Genomic DNA, 17,198 nt, shown 5'->3' on the forward strand with positions numbered 1-17,198 from the left:
TAAGATTGACCATCGATATTTTTTGAAATATCGTGAACAAATTTCATACAGTGGTTCGTTGTAAATTAAAAAATCAAATAATCCAATAACAGAAACGTGAGCGAGTTTTATGGAACTTTTCCTTTTTTTTTTTTTTTTTTGGGTCATAAAATATAGTTGGTTGTAATTTCACATTTATACGTTATACATACGAGTCATAGAGCTATCATGAACGGAACATTTTCATGCAAATCAGCCCCCTTCGGTATTCACCCTATGGCTTTTCTTACGAGCACAGAAATTTCATGACGGACGGTCGTTAGCTAGCGAAAACAATTTCTACGTACGATAAAACGTATCGACGCGGAATCATGGGAATTCATGACCAGTTCCAGTCAGTTTACCGATTCAAGATCAATGCATTGGCGCAGGCTGTGTTGCACGTTGCGGCCCATTGCACCGAATGCAGTTCGTGCTGATGTACACGAACACGAGTTTGCAGTGGATAATGCGAAACACTCGAATTACATGCCACGAATGGATCCATTACCCGCGCTCGTTTTCGTGTACATCGAACAGAGGATGAAAGTCTAGTGGCAGATATCACGACTATCACGCAATCGTTGACTTCCCACCTAGTATTTACCGTCGGAATTACGCTCAATGGAATACCGCCATTACTTTTATCGGATACACAGTCGGTGTTACGTATATGTATATACATATGCACGTAATTCGCATTTTTCGTGTTAATTCTTTACTCGAGAGTCAAACCGACTCAAGACTGCTTCTTACGAGAAATTAAACGATATATACACGCTATCGTAGTATTGTATAATTATGGCGAAATAGATTTCACATCGGGTACAAGGGAAGTAGAATATAGCAATCCTGAACTTTGATATCAATTCCATCTCTCTCTTCAGACCCTTCCCTTTACTCCCGTTCCTCTTGCAGATGGAAATTAATTAATACAACTTAATGAAAACGGATAAATATCGAACTGTTTCCAGAGAGCCATTTTCCAGGCAAGGTAAACAAGTAAATGAGAAACGTACAATTATGTACGATGAAAAGTCGTGTTTATTTTAACGTGTGCAATTGTGCACACGAAGTCTAATTATAGGTTTATAGGTCAGATATAGAATTGAATCGTGAGAGAAAAACAGCTACGTTCGGAAACGAACACGACGCCATATGCATCATGGTGTGACAAAAGACGCGAACTATAAAATCACAAAACTCACCGAGATGTCGATGTTTATTCATTTCCCACACCACTACGCCGTCCATGGAACGCTCTCCATCCGCCTCGTTTGTCGTGTTCACTTTTATTTACATGCCGGACATACTTATTTCCCATCTGTTAAATTAATTACGCGATTACGCTGGTAGACAGCGCGAAACTATTATCGAACTAAATGGTGAATCGTTATTTTTGAGGTCGAGAGATGGCGTGAATTACAACTCGAAGGGCTTCGAGTCGACTTTCGCGACTCTTACTTCCACCACGGTTTCGAGTGAAATCGTGCACGATTGACGCGCGCTCGTGTAGCGAAGCTTAAGTTTAATTGAGACGTCGAAGTATGTTTACGCGATCCGTATGTTTAGAATACCGTGTCCCGTGGAGCCGAACTGTGAAACATTAGACAGTGTGCGTGTATATAAACGAACGTGGTTGAACAGTTGTGTGAGCACGCAGCGGCATAAATGTATTTACGATCCATCGTAACCTTTGTGAGCAGTTGGATACAACATGGATGGAACGGAAAACACGAGTTCCTGCGTTCTCGCGTTGCTACCAACTCTCACCTACGGATCGCAGGTGCGTCGCATGCGTACTCCCATGTAGATACACAGTTACCTACAATATAATACAGTGTTTGATGATCACTTTGTAATTGTTCGTGGTATCGTGTAATAGTGTAATGCATCGTGATTTCGAGACGTCTGTTTTATTGAGATGAGTACGGAATAATTATATACAGTATTATGCGATGCGATTGTGTATTGTACGTCACATATACATAGCACAAAAGAACAATACGATTTAATGGCGTTTGCACCTAGCGCTACGACAATGGCGACAAATCCGAGAGATATGTATTTAGAAACAACGCTGTAGAGTTATTTGAATACAGGAACGATGAAATTGTCTTTGATTCATTACAAATTGTTCTTCTTGGTTATACATATTTGCAAACATATAACCTAGCTTATCAGAAGCAAACACCTGAACAATGTGGTCCGAACGTGAGTCTTAACCTATCACTGATAGCGTATGATGTAGCTCGCTCGATATTTTGCTTCTTTGTGTACCTTCACCCGGTGTTATGCTATCATATTTCTTTCCTCCCGAGATACGGATACATAAATTCGATCGGAAAATTGGTATGCCAAGGCTGAATGTTAAAACACACTGTGTACTACGTTTTGGAAATCGTTTCTACTCGAAGAAATTTCTCATCGATCGTGTTCGCTATGCTCGATTAATTTCGACAGGTGTCAGATCTCCGGCGTGCCGACTGACAGATATCAAAATAGTCGAAATACGGCCTGTAACGTATCTATCGTTGTCAGTGACGTGACATCGGTCGTTCATATCCGGCGTCAAACTGCGTGGAATACCCCGAAGGTATCGGACTGGATTCAGGATATTGAGTCCACTAATAACGCGGCCCCTCGAAAACCCTTTGGCCATCATTCCCTTGACTTAAATACACGGTAAAAAAAAAAAAAAAAAAAAAAAATTCGCGACTAGTCCGACAGCGTACGATACAAAATTGCGACAACTGGAACGAAGCCAATGTAACCATTTCTCCTCCTTTGATACACACTGTGCATGTACGTACGTACGTATATGTAGCTACATCGCACCGATTGAAAATCAGCAAGGAGAGAAGCCGCACCTTTAAGGGCAATTATCGTAATTATCCACAGACGAGATCTTTCTAAGCGTCATAATCTCTAGAAACTAGCTTGCTCTGTATTCTGGATGAATCATCGTCTCTGAGAGGCGTATGACACGCGTGCAAATCACGATGTTCCACGATTTTCCGCCGCACTGGACTTCTCTATTTCCATCCTCGATATCTCCGGTCATGTTACATGCACTCTCGTAGTGCTTCTCTCTAATGTAAGAGAGACGTTGCATAGCATGCGTGTGGACGAGCTAAGCGGATTACTCTCTCTCTCTCTCTCTTTCGATGTGTTTCTCTCAGGATCTCTCCGTCCTTCCTCAAACGCTGCCCCCGTTCCTCCAACAGACTCGTGGGAAACAAGGCGGTACGACACGTCACGGGACCCCTTGGTGTGCGTGTCAAATGCGTGTACAACGTCGTTCACGCACTGTTGTTGATCGCCCCCGATGCAGGCCAATTTCGCTGCTTGGCTTCGTCCTGATCGGCTGCCTGCCGTCGATGTCGATTAAATCGCTCTCGGACTCGATTCCGTGGAAACCTGAATTTGAGTGTCGAATAACGTCACTGAAGGCGATGTTCCTACGTAGATAGACTCGATAAAATCGTACCTTGCTATCGCTAGACAGCCAGCGAATGGTCGTGTTTCCATCGATCTAAATACACAGCGATTCACCTGTACGCATGTAAACGAATTTACACGATCCTTTGTCCCTGCTAAAAAAAAAGGACGATTCAATTTACGAAGCGTAAATAAAATCAGGAAATCTAGCGCGGAATAGTTTTACGATCGAAAACCGATGTAAGAGCCTCCAGGCAACGGGAGATTGTACGGTGGATAGATAGGACCTGGCTGACTTTTATAGGCCACCGCGAGGTGTTGGTCGATAAGCAATTCATTTCACAAAACTTCGTTTATTCTCTTTTTTCCTTTCCCTTGCCGAATTTTCCTTTTCTTACCGCTTCGCGTTCACCTTCGAAGGATTACATCGCGATTGAGATTGTAGGAGAAGTTACCGTTGTAGATAGCGCGAATCGGCAGAGTATGCCACGATGGAAAGCACTATTCCTGCTAAGTCGATTGCTGCAAGGAGCATTGCGAACAGCTCGAAATGCGTCGGTTCTGCGGCGTCCTTTGTGAGTGTAATCTCGTGTCGCGTGCATGTACGAATATGAATACAGGCATATGTAGGTGGCGTATACATTAGGGTATTAACCTAGCCACACCTAGCCATCCCGTTGTAAGACGTTTCCTTAATTAAAGCCATCGATTCGCCGACTGACTAAACTCGGCTCTGGCTCGAAGAAACTCCAAGGATTTCCGAAGGCTTTCGTTTTAACAAAACTCAACGTTGCTCTGATAATATTTCCGTCTGTGTACAGGGGCATCGTGTAGGAAAGGCGACGGTGTTAAGTCACGCTCGTTAAGTATGCTTTTTAACGTCGGGAAGAAAGTCGTTGGTAATGGCGGATAATGACACGCGTTTGCACGACTCGAAGCGAAAAGTAACGAGGGGCTGTTACGCGAAACAAATGGCGCTCAAAGTTCGTCTCTGTCGTATACTAATTAATGCCGAAAACTCTAATAAGCAAGGCTCGTTTGCTCGGTCGAAATATCTTAATGAAACCCTCGGGACTTAGCGAGTTTCTTGCTGCGTCCGAGAGAGTATTTCCAGCCACTTGCTCAAGTTCACTGGAATATTAATTTACAGCCCCTGCGGATACACGTAGACGTTTTTAATCGCCGCCGATATTATTATGCAGATTAGCTCGGGTGTTGCAAAGAAATGACATCGTTCGGTAAAAGCGGTTTAAACTACCACTTAATCTCCTGATTCGAATCTCGTTTCTTTCGTGAATTTTCTTTTTCTTTTCTTCCTCCGATTATTTACGAAAAACCGTTAGCTGGTTGGTAGGTACGAAGGTAGAACGATCGGAGAGGGTTGAAAATCGGGATTTTTAAACGACAGGCTAGATTTTGTCCGCGTACTTAGCTCGCCGGAATGCGACGCACAGAGAATGAGGAATGAGACTAAAATATATCTTACTCGCGGCGACTGGCGGTTCAAGTACTTCAAAGTATGCCATTAGGGCGACTTCTCCAGCTAATAACCATGACGTGGCTCTCTTTACGGTATTAGCATCAATTAATTTCATCGACAAGTTTCCTGATAATATCGATCGAGAAACTTCGCACATGCGGTAAACTTGCTCGGTTACGGTAAGTACATGCCACGAGTGCTTATAGGTCTTTTGCATTCGCAATCGAAAGTTATTAGGTCGAATATTCTGTGTAGAACCGTCGTTTCGTCGGCGCAGTTCTCCTGCTTGATATGGTATTCCTGACGTTTAAGAGGAAGCGTTCTCCGTCATTGAAATTATATTTCAAATCGAGTTTCCCGACGTTTACGTACATAGGTGTATTCTTCAGAGATACAGGTGAATCGCAAAGCAGCGCCGAACGAAACAGATAATTTGTATCAAATACTGTTGAAAATAGTGGATCTTAATCGCCGAAATAAATGTATAGGAATACTTAGATTACACTTACAATTGATATCAAAATGGCTTCAGATTTATTTAATATGTGATTTACAAGATCTTCGTCGATACACATTTGCGTTTCACCACTCTCTTTGCCCATACCACACTACCAACGGAACAGTTGTATTCATCTGTTTTACGAGACGCTGTGCACGCACATACTCCAACACGCTCATACTCATATATGTGTGTCATTCCTACGCGGCTAATCTAGTGTACTACACAAAATTACACATATCTCAATAAATATAACTTGAAATAATTTTCGCTACCGAGCGCTATCAAATATAGCGTTGATCTGACAGAAAATTTCATTGCGTTGTCGCGTCGAACTCTTTTACCCCACAAAACGGTGATGATCTATTCTGGACGTTGTAACGGCAATTATTAACGGTCGTAAGTAACGCGAAGTCAACGGGGTGACTTAAATTAGATCGCGAAATAGATCGCGAGCGTACAGAGCATTCGTGCTGCTCCTACCAGGCGAATAACCTTTGATAAATTTGACGCAAACGCTTAAACGATGGCGCTAAAAGGGTAAAGATCCACGCGGGATGCACCCCTTGAAATTGGATCAAAGCGATGTCTTCGTAAATTACTCAACTCGATAGATTTAAATGGTCCTTTGGTTACAAGCGAAGGCGCACCGATCTCGATCACCTTATTTTCGTAGTCTGGCGCCAGGCGACGAGTCAAGGTTATATCAACAGGGAAGAGGGAAAGGGTTCGGATCTTTACTTACCGCCGTTCTAGGATATCCGGGCCAATGGATCGGGACATGTCCCTGGGATTTGCGGATTAAGCCGACCAACGACCAAGGAAGGGCGTTATGTCTGCGTCTGGCTTAACCACCGGGATAGATAACGTTGCCGAAAGATATACGGAGCCGGATAGTTATGGCCTCACATTTTATTTCAACCTCGCCTCCGTCTTTCCTTCGATTTTCTCTGCGGCTCTATTCTTATCACTCCGAAGAGCATCGAGCTCGTCCTGCAACCCTGGCAAACTTTTCAAAAGGCTACACGAGGCTATGCGATTAATCTCGCGATTAATCTTGAATCGTTAGAATTTCTAGTTTCCTTTTAAGATATCGTTACATAGGTATCGATGGTAAATGGTACAGCTTTTCATTTCAAGAGCCTGATTCGACAGCGAGAGAGTATTATTTACCGTGGTCGTAATACCTTATAAAATCTCTGCGGTGTCATAAGTATTCAGATTGTAGAGTCAGTGTGGCACTTGAAATTCTAAATTCGTCATCGGCCCAGATTTCGTTTGTCGTCGGAGCCGTGGCTCAAACGGGATCGACCCTTAAATCGAATTGCACGAACTCGCTGAGGCATGATGAAAGAAGTTCGAGGTTTCTTCGTTCCGGCTCGAAGCGTTGCGAGCTTCCGCTCGAACGGTGGATAGACCGGCTTGTTACACTGATTTACTTATGGGACAAGTACTTGGTTCGTTACCTGCCCTCGAGATTCTATAATATTATGAGGAAGTCGATCGTGTGCATGTAGCCGCGTACTTCTTTGCCGAAGTTTGCGGCACCGTGAAGCATTTCGCGTTGACTGTATTCAGCCTGTGTTAAGAAACGGCCAAGGGAGGGGGAGGAAGGAATGACGAAAGGACGAGAACGTATCGATAAATTGTAACGTCAAATTTATTTTATCGACGACTCGTTATCGCTGCGAATTCGATATACCTTTTGCCTCTCGAGAACCGATATGGCTTTTCCACAGAAATTCTATTTTCTAAGAAGCAAGCGATTCTTCTTATTCTCGCGACACGACCTACTTTTCCAATGATATTTAACGACTCGAGATCGACAAACGGTGTAACTCCATTTCTCAGATTTCCGTTTGTCGATAGGGAGAAACTTGCCAGGTGTTTATACTTTTCACTGTCGAGTATTATGAAAAATCTGCGCAATTTTATTGATGACGGACGTGGACGTGGCCTAAGGATTAAGTGGAAATTCTCGATCGCTGTTTCATCGACAATGTGAACGCGATCCGTGTTCCACGAAACACGCTGTTCTTTGTCGTGCAACTTTCTTTCGCGAAACGTCAATTTGCCTGGGGTGGTCTGCGAACGAACAAAAAGACCATTCGAACGCAGGGTAAGGAGCCAAAGTATGGCGGATATTACAGAAACATAAATTTGAAAGCAACCATCGACCGCATAGTTTCTGGCTCGTTGCCAATCTGCTTCTTATAAGTCGCAATACGTATGAGCTTTTACATGGCGTGCGTGCTCAGTCAACGGTTAACGATGTGTCAAAACTATTTTTGTTTCTCGTATACGCGATACATTTATGACGAGGCGTTCACTCCTGATTTCTATTGCAGTCACAAAATCAGAAAATATACAACTTGTTATCGTTGGTGCGATCTAATGGTTTCTGGATGAAAACGAAGCTGTAGAAATGCATGTGAATCGCATTTTATCACTTTCTAGTACAGGTCTATCAACGGTTTTATGTGTTCGTAGCCATTGAGCATCCTCAAAGGCTTTCATAATTATTTCGTTAAACTGGCAAAATAACGATTCGCTGCTCCCAAGCGTCCAGATTGTGGCACAAAGTGGAGAAAACGGCCGTGTCGCGGGTCACTCACTGGTATTTAATTCGTGTCAACATACTCCCCTAAAGGGACCAATGGTTTCGTTTGAAGGGAAAGAAGGTAGAATTAATGTATCTACCGGTTGGTTAACAATACCTGTGCTTCCCCTAAATCTGTGAACTCGGTTTCTTCAACCGTATCATTCCGCGAATGTACTTCGTGATTTACAAACCCCTCTGGCTATCGTATCAGCAAGTGAATTATTGCGACAAACCGTGCAATGTCAACGCGATTAGAGAAGCTTTTATCAGATCTATTCGTACCTCTCTTAACGTTAACTCCACGAGTATTGGAACACGAGCGTTTAAAATTGAAAGCAACCGTAAGAATGTCACGGTCTGACGTTTACGGATTATTCAGTATCGCGCAAATGCGAACGTGAAGATGTACACTGAGGACTTTTAAGATTATACCGGCGTGTAAACTCTTTAAGCGTCACGTAAAAGTAGTCAAGTGGCGAGACAAAATTGCCAAGCGTTAATGTCCAAGATTCAAGAGTCTGGGTGCTCGACCGAAGAGAAACACGGGAGATCGAGCCTCGTGACGGGTTTGATGTTGCGAGGTCGATGCACTGTCGCGATTCACGACGGAGTGCCCTAGATATGGAAACGGACCAGGAAGGGAAAGAAATCGTGGAGGACTCTCGAAAATGGTATTGAAGCCGGATGGAACACGAAGAAACAGCCGTGGTAGCTGTGTACTGGCAGGATTTTTGCGAGCTCAAGTATGGCGCAACTTTCCTAGGAATATAGAAACGTTCGAGAGCGAAGTAGCTAGGAAACGAGGTCTTTTCGAGCGAAGCTAGTAACAACCAGCGAAATCCAGCGCCAGACCTCGGTAACATCTCGCTTAACTTTACAGTCGTTGAAAAGGAAAACGCCTAAAGCAATGGCAACGCTATGGTTTCCACTCCACGGTTTCTAGTTTCAATTTTCGCACGGGTTTCAAAGATTTTATTTAATACACATCATGCCAACCGCCGTTATCATACGATTTTCCATTTAGTCTTTTACACTACTGTATGCATAGACATGAAACATACTGGGCGACGTTACATATTTTGTATATTGCAACTACGAATTCGGAAGATTCATTTACACATATCTTAATTCGATTGCTCATATTTTGAGTTTGTTCGTTTGTTTACATTGTAGAATTGGTTTGACAACAATTGAGAATTGCCATTCTAAGCTTTGTTTGTTTACCTTTTGAAGTTGTCTATTGGCATTTTCATGTTTATTCGTTTACATTTTCTACTTACAATCAGTTACAACATTGACCGTTTGTTTATACTGCGTCTAGTTGGCGTACAAAAATCGATTACTACGTTACACGAAGCGTATTCGGGAAAAAATGTAGCGAGCAGGAAGTCAACAGGAAAATTTATACTGCAGCAACGAAATTTATAATCTATAGTCGAAACGTAACCTCGTTTCGTTCGAATTTGATCGAAATTAATGTTAGGAAAAGCGGGACGTGGTAAATCGCGGGAAATTGCCAGTGATACAGGCAAAAATAGGACGCAAGTCTGTGTACCTTTGGTGGGATGGTATGCGTTACGTTTACGTACTCGTACGTTAAGAGAGAAATAGGGATGGAAATTCGCAAACGTCTAGCGTTGCGCTTAGGCCGGCGGCTCTATATGTACGTGTGTACATTTGCCATCCAATCTCGTTGCGCAACCCTTTGCTTGCTTATGAAATATCACAAACTCCTGGGGTTGTTAATCAAACAATAATAAGCTTCTACCCGCATGCCGCGGAGCGATACAGCGCTAACGGTGCCAATCTCCTCCGGTGGCATTGTCGTGATGCGTCTTCAACGACGATTCAATTACGCTCCTAGTATCATCTTATTTGCTACGATGTTTTTCCTTTTCTGTCGGGGAATTGCGAGGAAGTCGGCTGCCATGATACGCTAACTTCCACGTTTAAGATGCAACGAGTCGATAATTTTCGTTCGTTCGACCTGTGTGGCGATTCAGCGACAACGGCGACACGAGTTACTCGAGAATTTAATGCAATAGGAAAATTACATCAGCGAGGTCTGGATGCCGCCGAAATGCACGTATATGGTATCGAGGCCTTACCAAGCAGAACCCTGGCAAGATTAATTCAACAGGCAAATTGTTTGAGTCCAATTGAGGTCAGAATGCCCCTCTTTTGGCCGATCTCCCAACGCCTTTCGCGGAGGCGAGACTCTAATGAAAGTAACTGAAATACTGCTACTGAATGTCGTGCTTCGGCTCTCATTCTCTTAAGCAAGTGCCTTTACCTCCTGTCTCTTTGAGAAATTGCACGCGGCCTTCCTAATTACCGAGAAAGGTTCTAATTTCCTTGGGTGCGTTTCATCTTGATCCAGATGCTCCTAAGAAATAATTTCTTCTCCATTAAGCAGCAAGCTAATATAGCGCGTCGAGAATCACTTGATTTATATCTAAACGTATTCTCGAGCGACGCTTCAACTCCGTAAATTTCGGTTCGACAGCCCGAGAAACTTGAAAAATTCCATTGAGATGAGAATCGTGATCGCGTAAAGTCGATCCCTTTCGAACGGAGGAAATCTCCGGCAATAAAGTGCTTGGTTACATTACAGTCTCCCCTCGGGTTCCAGCACTTTTCCGCGTTTCATCGAAATATCGACGTGGAATTTTCGACACCGAGCAATTATCGACAGCGGTCGCGTGTCCGCCGAATCTTCCCCTCCAGGATCGGTCCATTACTTTCGAATGGGCCGCCGATATGTGCGAACCGATGCCTGGTCCCTTTTCGAGCGTATTGCCGGCGACGAAGCGGCCTATAATTCAATCTTGTCAAATCCATTAACGCCACCAGCCGCGGTCAGCTCCCATCGCCACGAGAGACATCCTGACTCAGCATGGCGGTGCGTTCTTCCATGATAGCTAAACGTGCGTGTCGTCGGCTTTTTTTCCCAGCTATCCGGTCATTTGCAAATATATTCGAACGAACCGTAGGGTTGTCGCGCAAGAAGCCCATTTAGCAGAAAGGAGAAGGATTTACGGTGGAAATTGTTCTATCGCGAAATAAAATTGGATTTTACATTGTGGGAGAAAAGCAAGCGCGATTTTAATTGAGCTCGCCGAGGAATGTGCTCGGCGTGGGTGTGTCGTTCACCTTCTATCTAGCTGGATAATAGAGCACAGTCGTAAAATCTGTTCCGCATTTCCTCGCTCTCTTTATGGCATACATGCCGTGCGTCGTTCTTTATCTCGACTCGGTCGCGTTTAATTCGTGGAAAAAGCAACATTTTCAGGTGCGGCACCAGTGAGCCCGTATAATTGTCTCTCGAGCTGTTCACTCGTCATTCGGACAATTACGTACTGCTCGTTTTGCGGTAGTAACTTTGCGTTAAGATTAATTGTATAAAGAAGCTCAGGGCGAGTTCTAATTGATACAATCAACCAGCGCGACGTATACCAGCGTATGTCGCTCGTTCGTACGGTCTCGCGGCCGTTGTTATTCATTTTTATCGCGTCAGGCCGCTTGTTAATTCAGCCGCGATGATGTTTAATCTCTCGGAACTTGACGTTAGTTTAACGAACACCTGTCACAATTAGGTGGAGTTTATTTTAATCGCGTCACAGAGTTTTTCTGTTAGCGGCGTCGTTCCCTATTAGCGTGATTCGCGCCAGGTGCACTTATTATTATTCGTTAATAGAATAGTCGGCCGCATGTTTGTCCCGCGTCCGAGATGGCTAAAAATTAATTAAGAGGAACGTTTACGTTATTTATCGAGCAATAGCGGCGCTAAGCTGATATCGATTATCGTTATCGAAACGACCGATCGTAGCTCCGCGATTTAATACAGCGAATCTACCGGGGTATTTATCAAAGTAGACAAGTAGAGCGATGCAAACGACGGTACACTATCGTTCACAATTAGAGCGATACGCGTTCGCTAAGCGCACGACGACTGAAGGAACGTTGCATTCACGGCGCACCACCCATTAACACGGAGCAGAGATCCACTCCGGGACGCGGTGCACGATATAAGTAGATCCATCATCATTGAGAGTAACGCAGCAGGTACTTCACTCTCCTTGCCCATTACCGAGATTTCTTCCCACGATGCGCTCCGCGATTCATCTGCTTTGCTTTATACAAACGTTCTGAAATCTCTGAAAAACCTCTATCGCCACGCGCCGCTTGTTCCCTTTGTTCGTCAGCTCCGACGATCGTGCCTCTGATTCGTCAACTGAATCGCCACGTTACGATATTCTGCTCGTTTCTGTTCGCTCTGCACCGTCAACTCCGTATTTCTACTTCGTTACCACCGTTTGCTTGTATTTTAAATTCGAAGATAGGTATGCGCGACACGACATTTTCGAATATACACAGATCCGTTGCGATATAAAGACGACGGTTTAATAAATTCGAATTTGCAGAAATTGTATCGTGTAGCGAAAATCTGCTCGAGCGATATAATGGCGTGGAGAGGTCGACTTAGCACGATCACTTTACGCAGGGTGCTAGAGTAAACGCATGCAAATGCAGGCCCAACCGTTGCACAGGTATACCTTTAATTCAACATCGCGCCACCGTCGCACACGGCTGGCCACGGTACGTTAACAATGGGGTAAACAGAGAAAATTACCGCTTGCCACGAGCATCGGGTCTTTCCACCCCTCAACCCCCCCCCCAGCAGAGGTCATTTGGTTGGCGTGACAACCCTTCCACGCCCTTTCCCCCCGCTGTTCCTTTTCGACATTCACCTCCAACCCCTGTGTGACGAGCCACCCCCAGCAGGCGCACAATGCGCTTAATGAAACTCGATATAGCTCGACCGATAACCCTACCCACCCTACCCATTGGATCCCGGCTGAAAGCTCGTCCACAGCCACCCCTTTGACGGACGTTTCGTTCGGGTGGGGGTGTCTACGAAAAAGGCAAATTAAATCCGCAAGTAAAATCGCGTGGTCCCCGAATAGAAGGGCCGAGAGGGAATCCTGGCGGAAGACAGCGAAGGGTTTGGGCGACAATGGCCTTGTTAAGGCACCCACTAATTGCAGCCAGCTCCTTAATGGATCCTTGCGAAAATTGCATCGACCTAAGCCGGTTACCGAGAACACGCTCGATCCTTTCTTCTTATTCTTCCTTAGCCGCGCCCTCTCCGCCCCTGTTGGTTTTGTCCTTGTCATAGACTGATTCATTCTTTTGGCTTGCGGCTTACGAGGGTATCGGGGGCTGTTCGATAGAAATAAACCATCCTCCGTGTATCGGTAAACGAGGAAAATTATTTCTCGATAATTTATACCGGAGATTCTTCCGTTTTATTCCTCTTATCTTGGTACCAATAGTCGTCGATTATACAGCAAACTTGCGACAGCCTGTCTCTTAATAAACATTCGAGCGGACGATCTTCTAAATTTTGTGATGGAGTCCTCTTCGTCTCACTTCGCTCGTATTCCCAACGTACGGTCCTTGCGAGTCTCAGGTATTTTTTTTCTGTTTTCCGTGGTGGCCGGGTTTAATCGGCTGAATCCCCGTCGACCCCGTGCTCGCCGCGCGTTAAACCTCTGCCAACGGCTCAGGCTATTTTAGCAGATCAAAGACAGCGGCGGAGAGATTGATACGCGGTCCACGGGACACGCCTCGCAAGATCCTCGTCGGCTACGTTCGGTCGGCCGATAAATAAAGTTAGGGCTGGCGCATTCCCCGCGGAATTGTTTTGTCGTCGACGTCTCCCCGGGTGCTCGTTAACGCGGCCAACATTTTCGGCATTCTGTCTCACCTTCAGACGCTCCTCGGTGCAGCTGTTGCGACGAGCATTCAAATTTTTCGGTCCGCCTCGAGCGACACTCGTCGTGTCTCCTCACTCGGCCCGCTCAACCAGAGACGCCCTTTGCGCCGCGCTACTTCAACTTGTTCCGCCGTTTACCACCTAACCGGATAACAATTGCGTTTCCGACTACATTGCCGCCGAATCAAAGACCTTCTTAACAACTCGATTCAACGTGGAACGCTGCGTAAACACTTCGTTAACCGAATAAACTTATTCTTTGAACATCTCGTTGAAAAGGATCGTCGGAGGTAAGTTTGTTTTTGCCGCAATTCTCAGGCAATTCATCGTATCGCGGTAACGAGCATTTACGTTGCAAAACGTGTGTCATATACCGCTTTATGTGGAATATTTGTCTAAGCGTTCTTGGCGTGCCAAACGCACGTGATTCCATTCCGAGCCGTCGTTTGAAAGGATTTGAGGTAGCGCGAGAATGGCGGGACTCGTAAACTAGACGTTATAAATCATATGGCATAAATTACGCTGTGGTTTCGCGGATTCTACGGAAAATTGAGCGGTGCTAGGTAAATTTTATAGTTTTCCGATGATATCCAGTCGGCGGCAAGACCGATAACATCGGAGACGCGTGGCGTTGCGGTTCAGTGGCGCACACTCGACGCGTTCCGTCGACTTGAAAATATATGTCCCGCAGAGATCACAGACCGCCATTCGTTCTCTCTAGCGGCGCTAAAATTAAGCGACATTCCCAAGCCCGGCCCACTCGCCGGAGCAGAAAACGACAGAGAATTCGCGAAGGAAATGAGCCACCTCAAAAGAAACGGCTATGGATGCTACGCATTCTTGAATCGACGGCCATCGATCACCAGGCTGCTCTTTATCGTTCCTTTTCCCCCGCTTCTCGTCCTTTTCGAAAGAAATCTCGCTTTGTTTAGGTGGCACGTGAAAACGATCTCGATTTCCAGACAATGGATTTTCGTTTTTTAAATAATCTAACCTACAATTCGGTTCGTTCCATTTAAAAAGAACAAAAATTTTGAAAGAGGTATCAAGAAGAGAATACAACAAGGAATGTACGTACAAGAGATAATGTACAAGGGACTAAAAAATCTAGTTACACTTCCTTTTCCCCGGCAATTCCGTCTGCGTAAAAAGGAAGAGCAATTGTAGATTAACCTGGTATTTGTAACGGTGAGATTGGAAAAGTTTCTTTCGTGACTTTATGAAAGAAGCGGCCAAAGGAGAAAGAAAACGAAACATGGAACGCGATACGATCTCTTTTTATTCTTACTTTAATAAAGCTATACTACGTCCGACATCGCGAAGCTGTGAAAATACTTGGAGCATTTTGTGTATCGACTGCTCCCAAAGGTATCGAGCCGGCCATCGATACCATCGGGAAAATATAAAGGATACTCCCTTTTTCTTAAACTTTTATCAAGCCAAATGTAATAGCCAGTCTTTGCAACTTTGCGATATTTCGCATGAAGTTGAGAAAGAGCCAGGGTACCGGAGAAGCTGTGCTTGATCGATCGTTTTCGTTATTTCGTTGCCGGGGCCACGTGAACCTGCAGCTCTCATCGACCGTTCTTTACCACGAGGCCTCATTTTCTTGTATAATACGCGATACGATCTTCTTCACAAAGTACACGTGCCAGGAAAATCTTTGTTCCATCCTGAACGGATCCGTAAGCCCGTACTTTTATAACGACGTCACGTGGCCACGTTTCGACCCGAAACTGGTTCTCGCGGTGTCATTCTTTCTCCCGTAACCGGCAGAAAATTATCGACAAATCTTAAGCCATTTGCTTCAGCAAGACAAATTTCTCTAGGAACGTAAATTTCCAATTTCCGAGAGTTTCGCTTTCTCCGAGCATTTTCTTGATTTTTTGTTTAATTGAGTATAACTGCTATCGTAAGAAGCATACGCTGTCTAACTTCGCAGACTTCAGCTTATGCACATTAATAGATCTCAGCTGTATATCGATAAATAAAGACAATAATGTACTCGGAAGTGTGAAATTGCGAATTTCGAGCGTAGCAAGAGGAAGGCGAAGTACAAAGTCGGTAACACGAAAGCGTGTTACGATGTACGTAAACAGTACATTCCACTAGAAATGTACTTCATTCGTCTTCCCTCCTTTTTCCTTTTCTTTCTCTGCTGTTTGGTTTAACCGACCCGATTCTCCTCGCCACCCACGCTTTTCTCGCTCTACCGAGCACACAAATACACGGTCCATTATCGACACGCTGTGATCGACTATCGGTTCTTTGTCGCGTGGCATGTGCTACCGATCGTGCATCGAGCTGCGCTCACGTTTACCTTGTCCGTGTCATATTATTGGGGGATTGGGAGCAGGAGGCGAGTTGGGGCAAATTCTGCAAAGGAAATTCGACGGTAAATTTCAAAGGAAGCCGTTTCAATTAGTCGGCCGGAGAATTTGGGTCGCAATTTAGTCGTTGCCGATGATCACGGGGAAACACGGAAGCGATGGTAATAAGTAATTTGTCATTCACAGCCACGAATTGGTGTAGAAATGGGAATTCCGCCATTGTTATAATTATCTTCGAATCTGATAAACCAGGGCGCGTGCGAACGAGCGGGCGTATGTATGTACGTAAAGCGTTGGACAGATTCCCTTTAAAGATGGAAAATTTGCGCTGTTCCGTTAGCGACGCCCGTTTGATATTTTCGCCCGGAGCCTGGCTACAATAACCGCGTTACCTGTTTTCGTTCGTTAGAACGCATCACGACGCGATTTTCCAACAGTCTAAACGTTCGTTTGATGCACCCAACGATCGTTCGATCCGGTACCAACATTACAAATCGGAATTCTGTTTGCGATCGGTATGTAAACCACGCGGCGGCGTAACCGTTCGAATTATAACTAACGATTTGTTTGACCGTGTGTACGAAAAACATTGTGTCCGATGGAATCGGGTAAATGGATTTGCTGTTTCGGCCTGCGAGCGTTTCAATAATCGAGTTTTAAATACCGCATAATATCGGCCCCGCGTATCGTTCCGTTGTAATCCCCGTCGCCGTTTATTTTTATTCCGTTTCATTCTATTTCGCGATCCCGGAATATTACGTATCCACGTTCTAGTTTCGTGGCGGTCTTTTTCTCTGAAAAATTTTCTTCCTTTTCGCTCTCCTTTATTTCTCTTCGCTTTTATTTTCTTGCATTTTCCAACGCTCTGTGCCGTTTACATCGGTGAAAAAGTTGAACAAACTTTACCGAGAGACGAGAATCGTAAAAACCCGAAACTCGCGTGATGCGGGCACGACAGGTGGAGAGAAAACAAATCGAAACATCGCAATTTCAATTTTCTCTTGGTTAATCAACGGTTTTTCTCTCGGACGTACGTTACAGTCAAAAAA

General features: G+C 44.7%; 1 protein-coding gene across 5 annotated transcripts in view; it reads right to left on the reverse strand.

Annotated features, from left to right (window-relative positions):
* The window catches only part of LOC126921973 (uncharacterized), a 229,615-nt gene that overhangs the window by 167,791 nt on the left and 44,626 nt on the right, over window positions 1-17,198 (reverse strand). Inside the window, exon 1 of one of the 5 annotated variants that reach the window (XM_050734093.1) lies at window positions 1,227-1,664. The exons of the other annotated variants lie outside the window; for them this stretch is intronic. The gene's annotated coding sequence lies outside the window, so the exon portion shown is untranslated. Of the gene's footprint in view, window positions 1-1,226; window positions 1,665-17,198 lie in introns of those variants that run through there. 5 annotated transcript variants of the gene reach the window in all.

The sequence above is a fragment of the Bombus affinis genome, chromosome 11, assembly GCF_024516045.1.
Source record: "Bombus affinis isolate iyBomAffi1 chromosome 11, iyBomAffi1.2, whole genome shotgun sequence".
In the NCBI taxonomy this organism is placed as follows: Eukaryota; Metazoa; Arthropoda; class Insecta; order Hymenoptera; family Apidae; genus Bombus; species Bombus affinis.